Source organism: Diceros bicornis, chromosome 30 (genome assembly GCF_020826845.1).
Source record: "Diceros bicornis minor isolate mBicDic1 chromosome 30, mDicBic1.mat.cur, whole genome shotgun sequence".
NCBI lineage: Eukaryota > Metazoa > Chordata > Mammalia > Perissodactyla > Rhinocerotidae > Diceros > Diceros bicornis.
The window spans coordinates 12,183,172-12,199,668 of record NC_080769.1 but is presented as its reverse complement, the minus strand read 5'-3'; the positions used below and the strand labels follow the sequence as shown (position 1 = coordinate 12,199,668).

The following is a 16,497-nucleotide window of genomic DNA, read 5'->3' as shown; positions in this document are numbered from 1 at the left end:
GGCTTAAACAGCAGAAATTTACTTTGTCACAATTCTGGAGGCTGGAAGTCCAAGATCAAGGTGCTGGCAGGATTGGTTTCTCCTGAGTCCTCTCTCCTTGGCTTCCAGATGACCATCTTCTTGCTTCCTCTTCACGTGGTCATCCCTCGGTGCATGGGTGTCCCTGGTGTTTCTTGGTCTGTGTGTCCTAATCTCCTTTAAAGGACATTGATCACATTGGACCAGGGGCCACCCTAATGACCTCATTGTATCTCAATTACGTCTTTAAAGTCCCAACCTCCAACTACAGTCACATTATGAGGTATCAGGGATTTGGGCTTCAACATATGAGTAGCGGTGGGGACAGAATTCAGTCCATAACATGTGTTCACTGCAAAACTCTTTCAAATTACATCCATGCTTGAAATGTTTTCATAATAAAGTGCATGCAGGTGATGTGCTAAGTCAGTAAAGGAAAAATGGGACAAAAATCATGTTGGAACCACCAGTTGGTCTGTGGAATAGGGATTATCATAGATCTAAATGTAAAAATTAAAGTTGTAAAAGTCCTAGAAGAAACGGATAAATAACTTATATATAATCTCAGAGGACATTTGGTCTTTTAAAAGTATAACATAAAACACGAAGAAATAAAATCAATACTTTTGAATTCATTTTAAAAATCTGCATGGCAGCAATGACAAGAGAAAAAAAAAAAGAGGAAAATGTTGGCAATCCTTCACAAAAAGACTAATTGATTAATGTCAAAGAACTCCTACCAACGAAAGAAAAAGACCAAGTATCCATTGGAGAAATGGCCACATGCTAAGTATAGTTCACAAAAAATACAGAATGCTCTCGATACAAGACATGATTCCTTACTTCGCCCATCAAAAGAAAAATACGAAGTAAAACATCGCGACTTTCTTTTTTTATTCATCAGATTAGGAACATTTTTTTGTTTTTTTTAATAACCAACGTATTAGCATGTGGAGAAAGTGGCACTCGGGCACCACAATGACGGGGAGGTGAATCTGAAAAACCTCCGCTCGCGGACACAAGGACCTAGTCACACAGGGAGAGACCATCAGAGCCACGGGGTGTTGCGGTGAGAGGCAGAAAGAGCCGAACTGTGGCAGCGAAATCGGAGAACTCCCACGCCAGGTGGAGGGAGCTGAACCGAACGAACTGAGCGGAGGAGCGGCGGGGAGAGGCGGAGAGAACGGAGACCAGGCGGAAAGAGCCGAGGCTGGGCGGAAAGATCCGAAGATAGGCGGATGGAGCCGAGGACAGGAGAAAGGACCGAGGCCTGGCGGGGGGAGCCGAGCCCAGCCGAAAAGCAGCGAGAGGTGGCGGAGAGAGCCGAGCCCAGGGGCCGCTGGGAAGAGCTGAGGGAGCGTGGGCGGCGGAGAGAGGAGAGGCGGTTGGCGCCTCAGAAGGAGGCGGAGGCGAGGACGGCGGAGAGTGAAGGCGACCGCGCTGGATGGGGCCCTGGACGTCGAGTCCGGAGTCTTTCATGCACCCGAGCCGCCCCGAGCGCCCCCAGGGAGGGTCGTGGACCCGGTCCCCGCTGCCCTCCTCCCCGCTCCCCCGGCCCCGCCGCTGCCCACGGCGCGGGGCGCTCTGGCCGGACAGCGGCGTGTCCTCCGCCCACGACGAGGACGCGCGTGTCCCCGCGGCTGCATCCTCCGGACGTGATGGCCGCGTGGAGTCTGGCGCCGATGTCCGCGGCGGGGACTGACCCCGGGGGTGCAGCCTCTGACCCGCGCTGAGCCCGCGGACCCAGCCCGTGGGGAAGCCGCTGGGGGCCAGTGACCACGCGGGCAGACCGGGGGTCTGGGAAGAGGCCCCCATCCTAGACCGAGGCTGGAACGCGAACTGTGGGCCCCTCCTGACCGTCTCCCCACTTCCAACAGCAGCGCCAGGCTTCTTCACATGTCCTGAAGATCATGGACCGTGCCCGATGCCATCATTTAAATTTCTCAGGTCCGCAATTTTCAGCCCTGAACACCTTCATTTTTCAGTGTAACTCACTGAAATCATAGTCTACATCTAGGAATCGGTCAGGAATAATTTTAAATGTATGTGAGAGAAAACCCAACTAAATTTAAGTTAAAATTATTTAACAATATAAGAAGAGGGAAGAAAAGGTCCAATGAGGGAAGAGATCAGCTCATGTTAATGAGACTTGAGGAGTAGACTCTGACCAGGCACAGAGATGCAGCATACAAATAAGGGGGCAGGTGTTGTCCTGACCTGCCCCCATGCCTACCCCTACTCTGCTCTCCTCCCAGGTGGCCTCAACCCCTGTCAGCGGCTCCTACACTGTGACCTCACTCAGCTCCACTCCCCAGAACTCCAGGTCTGGCAGGTAAGAACCCCGTGTATACCCGGATCCTCTTCCTGTTCCATAAAAGATCCTATGCCTGGATCCTGTTGGACCAGAAAGGGCCATTTGACACCCCCTGTCTCAAGACATGGGGTGGGGTTGGAATGTGCAGATTAGCTCACACTGAGGAATTAGAACACCCTAGTCCTAGGGAGCAGTCAGCCCCACACCAAAGCCTTGGGCTCTGGGAGGGAGCCATCACTGTGTTAAACCCAGAGGCCATTGTCAGGAGGCACAAGGCACAGCTGTCCACCTCCACTCCCTCTCTGCCCTTCTGTTTCTCAGTCACTCTTTGACCCTCTGAAATAGGCTTCCTTCCCCATGACTGCTAAGACTGCTCTATCAAAGCTCTTCAAGAAAGTCCAGAAAATTCCAGATCCTTCCAAAACCACCTCAGTCCTTTTCCTTCCTGACCCAGTAAAAGAGTCCTACTATCTGACTTCTGTAACTTGACGCTTTTTTCCCACCAAATATTGTTTATCACATGTTTATTGAATAATTACGATGTGCCCTACACTGTGAGCAGGTGGACAAGTTTGATTGACTCAGGACTTAGTGTCAGTGCGAAGGCAATGAGCCTGCTGCCAAGGGTCTCTCAGTGCAAAATGCTCCCAAACAACATTTTCCTTGTTAAGAATCTAAGGTGAACTCTATTTAAAAAAATCACCTAGGTAATTTCAGGTAACAGATAAAGCTGTAACAGGTAGTCTAAGGGCTAATTATATTATATAAAAATGTCTTATATTTGAGTTAGCATTTGGCGAAGAAAAGGATACAACGTCTATGTTAGAACAAGATATAAAAGCAACATTAATAAGGTAAGACTTTTATGGAATCAAATTAATTTAACGTTAAAAAAAATAAGCTCTTTACAATAGATATCATCTTTTCCTGAGTGCAAGTATTATAAAAAAATATAACTAAAAACACTAAATGATCTCTTATGCCAAATTACCTTTAATATAAAAGTGAATAAAAATCATGGTAAGCAGAAATTGTGTTGTACCAGGACAAGTAAAGATCTTCTTTCTTGTCATGTGAAACCTGATCTCTCACCCACACAACCATCTATTCTTCACATTTTTGTCTCTCAAAGAGTTTAATAACTTACAATTGTAATATGACAAAGCATCACAGTCCAGAGCAAGAAGCAGGGTTGACATTAAATGAGGCGAGTGAAACTGAGGGCTGTTCATGGGGAACCACTTCCTCAGGTTTATACTTCTTGGCTTCTTCAGCAGGACCTTCTCCTATTTTCCATCAGGTCTCAGAACACCGTTCTTGGCTCCTTGCTCTCTCTGCTTCCCTGGCAAGCCTGTCTGTCCTCAGGGCCTCAGTCAGTCTCTCCCTTGCTTTTTTCACTTTCTGACTCTGTCTGCGGATGTCTCCATAAGTTACGGGCTGTTGATAGAGTGGCTGTGGGAGACAGAGACTTGCTCCTGGGATCATCTCTGCCCAGTCTGAAGACTGTGCAGTGGTGGACTAGGGTCTGGTGTGTAGAGACCCAGCACCAACACAGCCCAGGGATTCACCTGGACTAGGAGGTGCAATTATTTTTAAGGTATTTGTGATATAAAAGTACTTAAAAGTTCTCCTTCACTGCTGCAGACCTGGAGACCCTGCAGTCTTCTGTGTGCACAGAGTTGCTGGGGCTTCTGCAAGGTCTCCTCCCGTTGACTGTACCTGACCTCATTGCCAGGGTGGGAAGGTATCCTTGTAACTGGCCTCTTGAAAATGCAGCTGGTGAGTCTTGTAGGAAGTGCAGACCTTTCATGACGTCTCTGCTTGGTCTTGGCCAAATGCACTTGTCTTTTCTTCTCCGAAGTCTGGGGCATCATATTTCTTTTGAGCTTCCCCTTTGAAAACAAAATGAAATGTGAAATTCGAATAAAATGGGGGATGCAGACTGCCAGCCGTGGAGAATGGTCTCACCTCATTTGGATCTTCCACCCACCCCTCTCCCTGGGGAAATGTGTCTCAGATTGCCCTGTGCATCACAGTCGTCTGGAATGTTGTTAACACTTAGATTTCTGGACCTCAACCCAAGTAGGCCTGGGATAGGGCCAAGAATTTGCGCTTCTGAGTGTCCCCAGATGATGCTGACGCTGCTGGCACAGGCACCACACACTGAGAACTAGATCCTGGGACATCAAGCTGATATGAGTCAAGGACAGAAAAGACTATGAAAACTAGATGATTGTGTGCCTAAAACATAGTAATTTATTGCTTCACCTCTAATTAAATCATATACCTCTCAACCCTTAGATACTCACTTCACTAGCACACCCACATCCCATCTTCTCTCAAATACTCTCCTGTTCATAAATAAATAACTCACACACGCCATATTCCCATCACACAGTTGCACCCACTGTAAATAACCATTTTTCCTCTCCTGACTCTTCCTCTCTCCTCCTACTGCTCCCTGTTACTCTGGGCTCTGCCATCTGACTTAACGCAATTGATGCTTCTTAGAAGTCAGTCCTGCTCTCACATTTGTTCCACATCCGCACCCTCTTCTAGGCCATCCCATCCATTTCCCTGGCTTCAAATACCATTAGTGAACTAGAAATGCCCATAGAATCGGCACAGATCTGGCTTCAACCCTGAGACCCAAATACCCATCTGCCCACTAACCGCATTAGTGATAACTCGATGACCAGCTCACAGTGAGCAGGTCCCAAGTTGAACCAACCAGTTCTCCAAGTAATTCACCCCTATTTCAGGGTCCCCTAAACTCACTTGTTGGTACTGATATCCTGTCTACACCTGAGTGTCATTCTGGACACCCTACCACCCCACACTCATACATCAATGAACCATCCATCCACCCTCCTGAATCCACCTAAAGATTCTCAACTTTGAATAATTCTTGAGCACCTTTCAGATTCCTAAAAAATACTATTTCCACGGAGGGACCTTTCCTGATCCAGCCATCAAAATTAATATCACATTTTCTCTGTGTTAATTTTTTATTGTATGTATATTACTATTTCTTTCATAGTGTTTTGCTCACTAAATTGCATACTCCATGAAGAGAAGATTAATGTAGACTGTAATGTTTTACACTGCCATATTCGCTTATTGCTTTACTCTTGAGGTGCTCAGATGTATTTATTGAAAGAAACTATTCAAACTTCCAAAAAAAAACTAAACTTTTCAAACAAATTCACTCAACTACAATTACACAATGATATAATCTCTTTTCTGGTATACTGCAATAAATTATCAGTAAGATTTCAAATCCTTTCTCTCTGTATTCCATTATAAGACTCCTCACAATAACCTGTTTAAAATGTGAATCTAATCAGTGCACCTTTCCTTTTAAATCTCTCATTTCTGTCTTTAGAAGATATTTAAAAGTGAAACCATAAACCTCACTTCATTCTTGTTGTCCTGCCATAATTATTAATACCACCCCTTTCATTCCCCAGCATGTCCCAATTTGGAAGGAAAATTATTTGATCCTCCCACTTATAGATCACCTGTTATATGCCAAGTTAAGTACTAAAACCCATGATCCATAATTTAACAAAGTTACTACTGTTTATTTTAATCTTGGTGAGAGGAATGAGTTAATAAACAGACTGAGGAATCTCTATTATAGTGTTAGGTGTAATTGTGCTGTGATGAACAGTAAGGCCAAGACAGAGACAGAGAAAGAGGGAGGGATGGAGGAAAAGTGGTAAGGAGAGATAAAGGGGGAAAGAAATTAACTATGTAATTATTGATGAAGAGATTAGAGAAGGACTAACTGATGAGGTGATATTTGAGCCCAGAACTGAATTTTTCTTAAAAAAGACCAAGCACATTGTGGGTAAAGAATTTTCCAGAGAGGGGAACAATTTAAACAGCAAGGCTGAATACTACTTCACTTCCTAGTGGTGTTGTTGGTTAAAAACAGAATAAAATAAAAGAAACAAAGGAACAAAACCATTTGGCCTATTGTCCCAGAAAGCTTCATATATAAAAAAGTGCAATTCCTTGAACGTTACTTAACAAACATTAACAGCTAGGAAACAACTTCCAATAAGATATCTTCTAAGCTACTCTCTGGGAACTTGAAGAGATTTCACAGGAGGACAAAGTGTACAAACAGACACTTGTGGTCCATATGGATTCCACACTCACCAGAATAGGCTGGCTTGGAAAACAGGCCGATGCAGGTTCCTCCATGGCTGCAGAGTTGTCCTGCTGACCCACTCCTGATGTGCAGACAGCCCGTGGATTGCTAGAAAATGCAGTGACTTCTGCCTCTGATTCCCCTTTTATGGAGGAAGGGAGTGGATAATTCAATCAGTGGATAATCCAGAGGAGACATCCTGTCTCTTATCAGTGGGTTTTGAGAGATTCCTAAAGCTTTATACCTAAAAAAAAATGTTGTGTTATTGACACTGTCAGATACTGTTGGTATGAAAACATTTAATACAATTGTGTGGGGAGGTGGTATTTGCAGTTTCTATCAACATTTTAATATTTCCTTTTTCTTCCACTATGGATACCTTCTGTAAAAGTAGGAATGGAAGTTTATATGTACAAAAATGTCCATACAACTTATGTTTTAATAGGAATAAATAGAGACCTTGTAAATGTTTATCAATAAAAGAATGCCCTAAATATTTATTAACAAGACTCTAGAATGTCACACAGCCGTTAAAAAGAAATTAATATTTCATGCATTTACATTTCACCTAATTACCAGTAAACTTGTGATTATTTCAACCATCTTACTCTTTCCCTTCCCTTGACCTAAATAATTAATGTTCCTTTACTATCTTTACTTTACTGACTTTGATTTAACTCTTATTATTCCATTATTTCTTCTATAAATTTATTAGTTGCATTAATACAGAAATCTTTGTTTAATTGTACTAATGGTTAAATCCTGAATCCTTTACTTAATATAGTCTAATATGAATAATTACTTTTACCACCTCCCCCACATGCTAATACCTTAAACACTTTCAATTCTATTTTTAGCCTTCCTGACTTTTGTATTACTGTTTTCCTGCATTTTAAGTCTATATATATTTTAATCTCCATGAGAGATTTCTAGAATTACTTCATAAAACAAAATCATTTGTTTTTATTTATAAATTCTCCTTTCCTTTCCTCTTCAGTCCTTCCTGCATTCCTGGTTTTAAATCTGGAATTATTTTCCTTTGGACTTAATAGCTCACTCTAGTATTTTGTCTAATTCAAGGCTGCTAACAATGAAAAGTTTCACTTTAAGTTTTTCTAGGATATCTTTATTTGGGGCACTGTTGCTGCTGGCTGTAGAATTCTGGTTTGACATGAGATTTCTTTTAGCATTTTAGAAATCTTGCTCTGTTGGTGTCTATCTTATTTTATTTATGGTTAGAAATCACCAATAGGCCTTTTTCTTGCTTATTTGGCCTCTATAGTCTTTAAAATCCTTTACATTATCTTTGGTTTTTAGGCCATAGTGTAGCTCATTAGTATTTCCTGTGTAGTCTCTCTGCTTAGGGAATGTTGAATTAATTGAATCTGTGGGTTGATGTCTTTCATCAACTTGAAACATGCTTGTGTATTTTCACTTCTGATATCAATTCCTCCCCACATTCTTTCTGCTCCTCTTTTAATCATACCCCATGTGTCTTGTAATTAATTCTACCCTGAATTTCCCAATGTTGTTCACACTGTGGTTTTGCTGGAAGATTTGCTCTTAAACTGTCTTCCATTTTAGTAAACCAGCCTTTTGCTGGAATCAGTTGCTTCTTAATTACTTAAATTCTTAATTTCAGTTCTAACATAAACACAATATATAGCTTTAATTTTTTAAAAAAGAGATAGAGCAGTTTCACAACAAGGAGAAAATGATTTCCTTTTGATACAATAAAGCTCAAATAGAAAGGAGAAAATTATAAATTGGATTATACTAAGATATATGAGGAGCCAGTATTCATTAAAATTCACTGATAAGTCAGGGGGCTGGAAAACGTGAGTCATTTCTTCTCTGTACTGATGTGGACTATATTTTGAAATGATAATATTTACATTTCTTAGGTTAAATAAAATGTTATAAAACCCAGTTTCATCTGTTTGTATTTACTTTCTTTAATGTGTGTTCTAGAAAATTTTAAATGACATAGGTCACATTGTTATATCTCTATTGGTCTTGGCTGGATAAAGCCATGATGTGATGGTTAATTTCAGGTGCCAACTTGACAGGGCTAAGGGAGGCCCAGATAGCTGGTTAAGCAGTATTTCTGGATGTGTCCGTAAGGGTTTTGTGGAAGACATTAGCATTCAATTCCGTAGACTATAGAGTATGTAAAGAGACCTACCCTCACCAGTGTGAGTGGGCATCATCTAATCTGTTGAGAGCTCAATAGAACAAAAAGGCAAAGAAAGAGTTAGTCCACTCTCTCTTCCTGACCTGGGATGCCCATCTTTTTCTGCCCTTGGACATTAGAGGTCCTGGTTCTCAGGCCTTTGGACTTCAACTGTATTTTACCACCAACTTTTCTGGCTCTCCAGCTTGCAGATGGCAGACTGTGGGACTTCGCAGCCTCCTTGTGAACCTAACCTAACCTTGTGAACCAATTCCTATAATAAATCTCCACTTCTATATGTTCGTATATATTCTATTGTTTTTGTTTCTCTAGAGAACCATCACTAATACACATGGATAACAAAGTCCATAGTAGGTGCCCAGGGAGGTACCTACCCCCAGGAGGAAGCAACTCATCCCATCCAGGCAGCACGCATGAGCACACACACACACAAACACAACTAAACTTGAAAATGTACTCTGGCTCAAACTCTCTGCCTTATTGTTCATCACGGCAGTTGTTTCTACATGGCGTGTTATAAATCCTTTGTGGTTTATTATCTCTTTCCTCCCACTAAGACTGAGTCAAACAGGGGCAGTGAGTCTGTTTAATTTTTTTGTAGATCACAGGTTTTACACCAGAGCTTTGCATGTAGTAGGTGCTCTATAAATAGAATGACCAGGTAGTTTTCTCTCCAAACTTGAACACATTGGGGAATGAAAAGGGTAGTATTAATAATTATAATAGGACAACAGAAAAAATACCTGCTAAAGACAGAAATGGAGGATTTGAAAGTTAACGTGAACTGATCAGTTTTGCATTTTAAACAGATCATTGTAACTAAAATCTCAGGCTGGTTACAGGGAGAGAGGATTTGGAAATCTTAAGCTGTAATTGCTAGTTTATTGCAGTATACCAGCAAAAGATGTTATCTTTTGCATAAATGTAGTTAAGTGGATGGGTTTAAAATATGTGAGGAAGTGAAGTTTTAGTGTTTGAATTAGGTAGGTAGGTAGATAGATAGGTAGATAGATATACTATCTGAGCTCTTTTTGTGTGCAAAGCCATATGAGAACACTGTTGAGGGAAACATCTAGAAAATCTACATTAGTCATGTCTATATGGAGTATCCCGTTTAGTGAGAACTAAATGTTGAAAGAAAGAGATAATGCACATATAAGTAAAATAGAAACAAAATGTCAACAAAGAGGAAAAATGGAGTTTTGTAAATTGGGTTGCTAGAGCAGGAGAGTTTGCTGTGTGTAAATGCTATTTTGTGTCGGATCTGAAAGGTGATTAGAAATAATTCAAAAGTGGAGAATCTGTGGGAGGATTCAGGAGGGTGGATGGATGGTTCATTGATATGAGTGTGGGGTGGCACAGTGTCCAGAATGATACTCAGGATATTAACACAAACAAGTGAGTTTGGGGACACTGAGAGAGAAGTGAATTATTTGGGAAAGTGGTTTTTTCAATTTGGGACCTGGACACTGTGAGTTGAGTCATCACTGATGGGGTGAGTGGGCAGGTAAATATTTGGGTCTGGGGGTCAGAGTCAGATCTGTGCTGATTCTTTGAATATTTTCAATTCATTAGTGGTATTTGAAGCCAGGGAAATGGATAGGATTGCATAGTAGGAGGGTGCAGGTGGACAACAGATGTCAGAGCAGGGCTGACTTCTGGGAAGCATCAGTCATTGTGGGTTGGTCATAAAGAGAAGCCAGAAAATGGCTCAGGAAGTTTGGAGAAGGAGCAGGACAGCGTAGGCTGGGGGATCCCAAGGAAAAACGAGCTTTCTAAAGGAACTTGAAGTTGAAAAAGTCACGTGCTACTGCAGGGCATGTCAGACAAATAATGAAAAGTCCACATCGGATTAGTAAGAGACATGACTTGTAAACTTAGCAATAGGAGCATCCACAGAATGGGGAGACGGTATCGGGTGGGCAGTGTGGAAACAGAGGCATTGGGATGTAAGTGAACTTTTCACAATGAGTCCCTGGCAGGAGGAGGAGAGGGAGGGCATGGAGGGCGAGGAGTATTAGGAATGCTGGATGAGAGATTTGTTTGTAGATGGTAGAGATTTGTGCATATTTGAAACATGAGGCATGATCCCAGTAGGGAGGTGATTGAAAGTACTGTGACTATTGAAAGCATAAGGTCATTGAAATGGAAAGATGAGATGAAAATCAGAATGGTTTTAGCTAAGAAAGAAATATATTTGGATAAAACAACAGAAACGGTGTGATAAATGAATTCCTTATGAGGAAAATTTCTAGATCTGATGACTAGAGAGTGAAATAGTTCTCATCTGGCGGTTAACAATTTATCTGTGAAATATGAATTCACAGGAGAAAATAGTTTTATGGAACTCAAGAAATGGAAAGAAATTAACAGAGCATTCAGGAAGCGTTAGAGAATGCATGGAGGCCCATTGGTTGCTGCTGATTCTCTGTTGGGACCCCCAGGCTCCTCGTGTGCTCTCTCTTCAGCGGTGATCCTCAGTGCAGGTGTCAACATGGCATGGCAGGTATTTGGAATCATCCAAAGTCCGAGGCTTGCAGGGCAGATATGATGAGAGTAAAGAATTAGGGAGCGTTGTCAGTGGGTTATTGAAATGATGGACCACAGAATCCAAGATTAATAGGGAGGAGTAGGAAGAGAGAAGGAAGAGAGCCTTGTTAAGATAGTCTAACTGGAGTAATCTATTTTCTTAAAGAATGGTTATTTAAAGTAGAGTTCTTTCTGTAAAAACTAGAAATGTGGAAATGTGTGGTGGGAATGTGGTGTTTCTGAGTTACTTATTTGTGAGCAGAATTTTGGGGGAAGATAGGCTCTGGGTGTGAAAGTGAGTGGAATAGTGCATGATTTCATTAAAGATGGGATACTAAAACGAGCTATGGAGTCCTTGGATCCCTATGGCCCAATGATGGTGGGGTAGGGGTATCAGCACGTGTGTACTTGACAATGACGGAGAGTAACATCCTGAAGCAAGATGGAGGAAGGAAGTTGGTCTAGATTTGCACTGATAATGACACATCAGCTTGATGGTGTCCCAGAATCCCATTCTCAATGTGTGGTGCTTGTACCAGCAGCATCAACATCACCTGGGAACCTCTTAGGAATGACGATTCTCCATTCCCACCCCAGACCTACTTGGGTTGAGATCCAGCAATCTGAGTTTGAAAAACCTTCCAGATGATTGTGATACACAGTAGGATTTGAGACACATTTCTCCAGGGAGAGAAGGAGGGAGGAATATCCATGTGAGCTGAGAACATTCTCCATGGATTGTAGTCTTCATCCCCCATCTTCAAATTTCACATTTTATTTTGTTTTCAAAGAGAAAGCTCAAAAAATATGCCCCAACTTCACAGTGGAAACAATGAGACCATGAAACTAAACCAAGCAGAAAACTGAAGTTCTATACAGTCTGAAGGCTGAGCAGCTGCATGTTCCAGAGGCCAGTTCCTAGAGTAACTTCCCATCCTGGCGGTGAGGTCAGGTGTAGTCAGTGGGAGGAGACCTTGGAGAAGCCCCAGCAAGTCTGTAGATACAGGAGACTGCAGGGACTCCAGGCTTGTAGCAGTGAAGGGGAGAACTCTTAAGTCCTTTGGATTCACAAATACCTTAAAAATAGTTGCACTGGGTGGTCCAGGTGGATCCCTGGGCCATGGCTGAGGCTGAGGGGTCTGCACACCAGCCCTGAGCCCAACCCTGGCCAGTGTCCATATTGGGCAGAGATGAGTCCAGGAATGGGTCTGGGTCTCTCACAGCCCCTCTGCAGGCAACGGGCATCTTCTGGAGAGATCAGGAGAGAGATGTGGAAAGTGAAGAAAAGCATGGGAGAGACTGAGTGTGGCCTCGAGGACAGGCGAGATTGCCAGGGAGGCAGAGAGAGCAAGGAGCCGAGAAAGGCACCCTGAAAACACAGTGAGGAAAGCAACATTGGTGCGGAAGAAAAGGAGAGTGGTGTGGTTGAGAAATTCCCCATGAGACAGGCTTGACTCTCACAGCATCTCTTTGTAACGTCCATCATGATCTTGACGTTTCATGGTAAACCTCAATTTTTATTTACCATGAGTTTTCTTCCTTTTTGTATTAAAATTGATAGGATAATTGATGCTGAGGAATTAGTGTTTTGAACTTACATTTGTTTTTTCTTGTACTAACGCTCAATGAAGAGATGAAACCTACTTGAAGGAGATTTATTTTTTAATATATATTAAATCTGATTCCATAAATTATTCTGATTTTGCATGGGTTTTTTTTGTATTTTGCTGAGGAAGATTCACCCTGATCTAACATTTGTTGCCAATCTTCCTCTACTTTGTATGTGGGTCACCGCCACAGCATGGCTGCTAATGAGTGTTGCAGGTCCACACCTAGGAACTGAACCTGGGCCACCAAAGCAGAGCTTGCCAAACTTAACCACTAGGCCAGGGGCTAGCACTAGATTAGATTTTGCATCTAATTTTAACATAAAACCCATCAGTCTTTCTCTTCTTTGTCACGTGTTAATTCAGACATAGGTGATTTGTATATCATGAATTAAGTATCTCTTATTTGTTAACTGGCAAACTTGTGTAGCTTTGATTTTTGAATTTTAACAATTACCATAGCCCCATGGGGCATTATTTTCCACTTAGAGAACCTTGGCAGCAGGCTCATTGCCTTCCTTCCCACACTAGATCCAGAGTCTGTGGAAATGTGTTCACCTTGCACACAGCACAGAGCACATAGTAATTACTCAACAAACATGTGAGAAGTCAGTAATTGGTGGCATCATCAGGTCATTTACAGAAGCCAAACAGAGCTTCCTTAGGTCAGGAAGGAGAAGGATTCGTTTTATTTGTGATGTTTTAATTTGTAACATTGTAATGTGAACAGCAAGTGTACTATTTTTTATCAAAATTGTGTTCTGAAAGTTTTCAAAAATCTCCAGATTTCAGGGTAGAGAAAAGTCAACCTCTGTGAACCTGTCACTTGCTTCAAAGATTGTTAACCCGTATACCATCTGGCTTTGTTTATCCTCACACCAACACCCCAAGAATTAACCTGCTGAGATGGTGAGAGCACATCATTTCAGCTGTAAATATTTCAGTTTCTCTTACAGAGAAGAGATTTTGGGAACACAAACATAATAATGTTATCACTCACAAAAATAAAAATGTCATTCCTGTAACCAACTATCTAGTCAGTATCTAAATTCTCCATTTTCTCAAGGTTATTTCCTGATTTTACATTTTATTCGAGTCAGGATCTTAATAAAACCCTTGTTTTTCAATTGGTTGATCTGTTTCTGAAGTCACTTTTAGTCTCTGTGGTTCACGCATCTTGTGGTTTTGGTGGGAAATGCGTGTGTGCTTATGTGTCTACACCAATGTGTCAATTCATTCTTTCCTGGATGGCCGTGCCCTGGCAGAGGCTACGTGCTCTATGGGCTCAGGCCCAGCTGTCCCTTTGGGACAAGTCAGTAACAGCACAACCGAGTGTGTAACCTAGTGATTGTCCGAGACCATGGACCTCAGAAGCACACGGGCCCAGATGTCACCCTGGGCAGCAAGGGAGAGTGTGGGTCATTCACTGGCCAGGATTACGGTCCACTGTCTTGGCAAACCAGAGCTCACCCGTGATCCATCAGGCCCAGCCAGAGAGGAATGGCCACGATGTACCTGACAGAGAGGCTGGGGGCCTTCTAGGGAATTTCTGCCCAAAAAGAATTGTATAAGAAAGTGCGGGGATGCTGGAAATCCTAGTTCACAGAGAATGGTGAGGTTTATGGAACAAAGTCCTGTTGTAGCTTTAAAAGCTGCATCATGAATCTTTCCCTCTGGATATGAAACAAGCAGGAAAAGGACTTCCAAGGGCATGGGCCAGGATCCCAGGAGGATTCCAATCTAGGCAAAGGGTGAACAGGGAGCCCTAGAGGCGGCCTAAGGGGGATGTCCTGTCGGCCCTTAGTCCATCTGCACATGATCTTCCTCTGGCCTTATCCCTTCTACAGGCAAACTTTTATCTTTTTACATTTTTTCCTCATTTAGTGTTGATGCAATTCCAGAGATTCGTTAGAAAACTGAAAGTTCCAATATTTGATCAAAAGAAACCTCAACAAGAGAAGCAGAAAACATTCCTTCTTCCTGGAAAGCTGTAGAAAGACAGCCACTGTCCTGGGGAAAGACACGGTCCTGGTAAGTGCTATTTGAAAGACACCCACATTTCGGTGGTTATTGCTCTGCCTGGGAAAGTCCCTCCAACCTCTACATCCAGGGAGATCTGAGGGGCTGTCTCTGCTCCTGGCCCAGGTGAACCACACTGAAATGCACCTGTCCTCTGAGGAACGGGGACTTGAGGGTGTCATTCAGTAGCCAGGGAGGGGACTGGCCCTCCTCCCTTCTCCCACATACAATAAGCTGTGACCATACACCCGTTCTTAATTCAAGGAGGAAAACGAGATTCTGTGTCTCATTTACATGAGCATAAGCAGTGAAAGAACCATACCACAACACCCAGGCTGTGACAGAAACAGGATATAACGTAAGAGTCAAATCTACCATTTACTATTAAAGAAATAATATCGCTCCTCCCCAATGGGTAAACAGTCGCTGGGGTGGAGATGTCAGGGAGTTGGAGGGGGGTCGTGCCCTCCCTCTGGGGCTTTAGGGGAAACCAGGGAAAGTCTTAGGATGTCCTCCTTCTCTCAGGTGGAGAAGAGCTGACCCGGTGCACCCCAAGGGTCCCAGTGTCCCTGCTGGTCAGGAGGAGCTGAACTTGTGGTCTCCAGAGTGTGATGAATCATCGCCAAGGGCGTGGTGGCTGAAGAGAAGAAACAGACTATTTTGGGGTGGCTCCCTCAGATTCACGACGCACCTCCCTGCCCCCCTGCACTCTGATCCAAACCCTGTGCCGAGTGCTCAGTCCATCAACAGCACCCCGTTCGTCCCTGATGGGGGAGGCATCATTTAGCATCACCCATTTAAGAGGAGGCAACCGAGTCCCAGAGAGGAGAGGGGGTGGCCTGTCCCAGGCCTGGTCAGCAGTGGAGCTGGGATCCAGGCCCATGCTTAGCCCGAAGCTGTACTGAGCCCCTGGATTCAGTCGCTCCTGGTCCCAACACTCACTCGGCCCTGAACTGGAGGATGTCTGGTTCCTCTTTCTCATGAAGAGCCGCATTTTGCTCGCCTTCTGGTGTGCGGGCTCCAGCTGGCAGGAGACCCAGTAGCTACAGGACAGAGTGGCCTGTGAGCCACCAGGAGCCACACCTCAGGTGCCCCTCCCAGAGCCTGCCAGCAGCTGAGTCCCCGTGCCCCATGGGGGACCGTGTGGTGAGGTCTGGGGCTGATCAGGGAGCCAGGCCACAGGCTCTGGAGCTGGCCATCAGAGAGAGTCTGTCCTGCACCCACCCAACTCCTGTGCCCTCACCTCTCATGGACACTGATGGGCTCCATGGCCTGGAACCAGGCCCCAAATCGCTCGTCGGGCTCGAGGTCATATGCATTTGCAGCCTGCTGGAGCAGCTGGATCCTCCAGATGAGTGTGAATTTCTGGGAGGAAGGACAGGATGCAGACAGGGCTTGGGTGGGGAACGCTGCCAGGGACTTGTGCGGAGTGAGGATCTGGTCTGGGGTCTGTGCTCACTCGGGAACCCTCCTTCCTTCCCACTCCATTCAGGACTTGCCTGTCCTCACAGTTGGCTTGAATTAGTCCCTCATCCAGGAAGGTGTCCTTGATGCCAGCCCCTCCCGCACCCGCCAGTGTGATGGGATCCCTACCTTTGTGGATCTAACTCTCCCTATAAATGTAAGACCCACGGACGAGGCCAGAGAAAGTCTTGCC

General features: G+C 43.8%; 1 long non-coding RNA gene across 1 annotated transcript; it reads left to right on the top strand.

Annotated features, from left to right (window-relative positions):
* The first annotated feature begins 1,914 nt into the window (after positions 1-1,914).
* Positions 1,915-15,340, top strand: LOC131394473 (uncharacterized). Its single transcript, XR_009216133.1, has 3 exons — positions 1,915-1,965; positions 2,274-2,350; positions 14,706-15,340. It is a non-coding gene; the product is annotated as an uncharacterized LOC131394473 (long non-coding RNA).
* Positions 15,341-16,497: the final 1,157 nt, after the last annotated feature.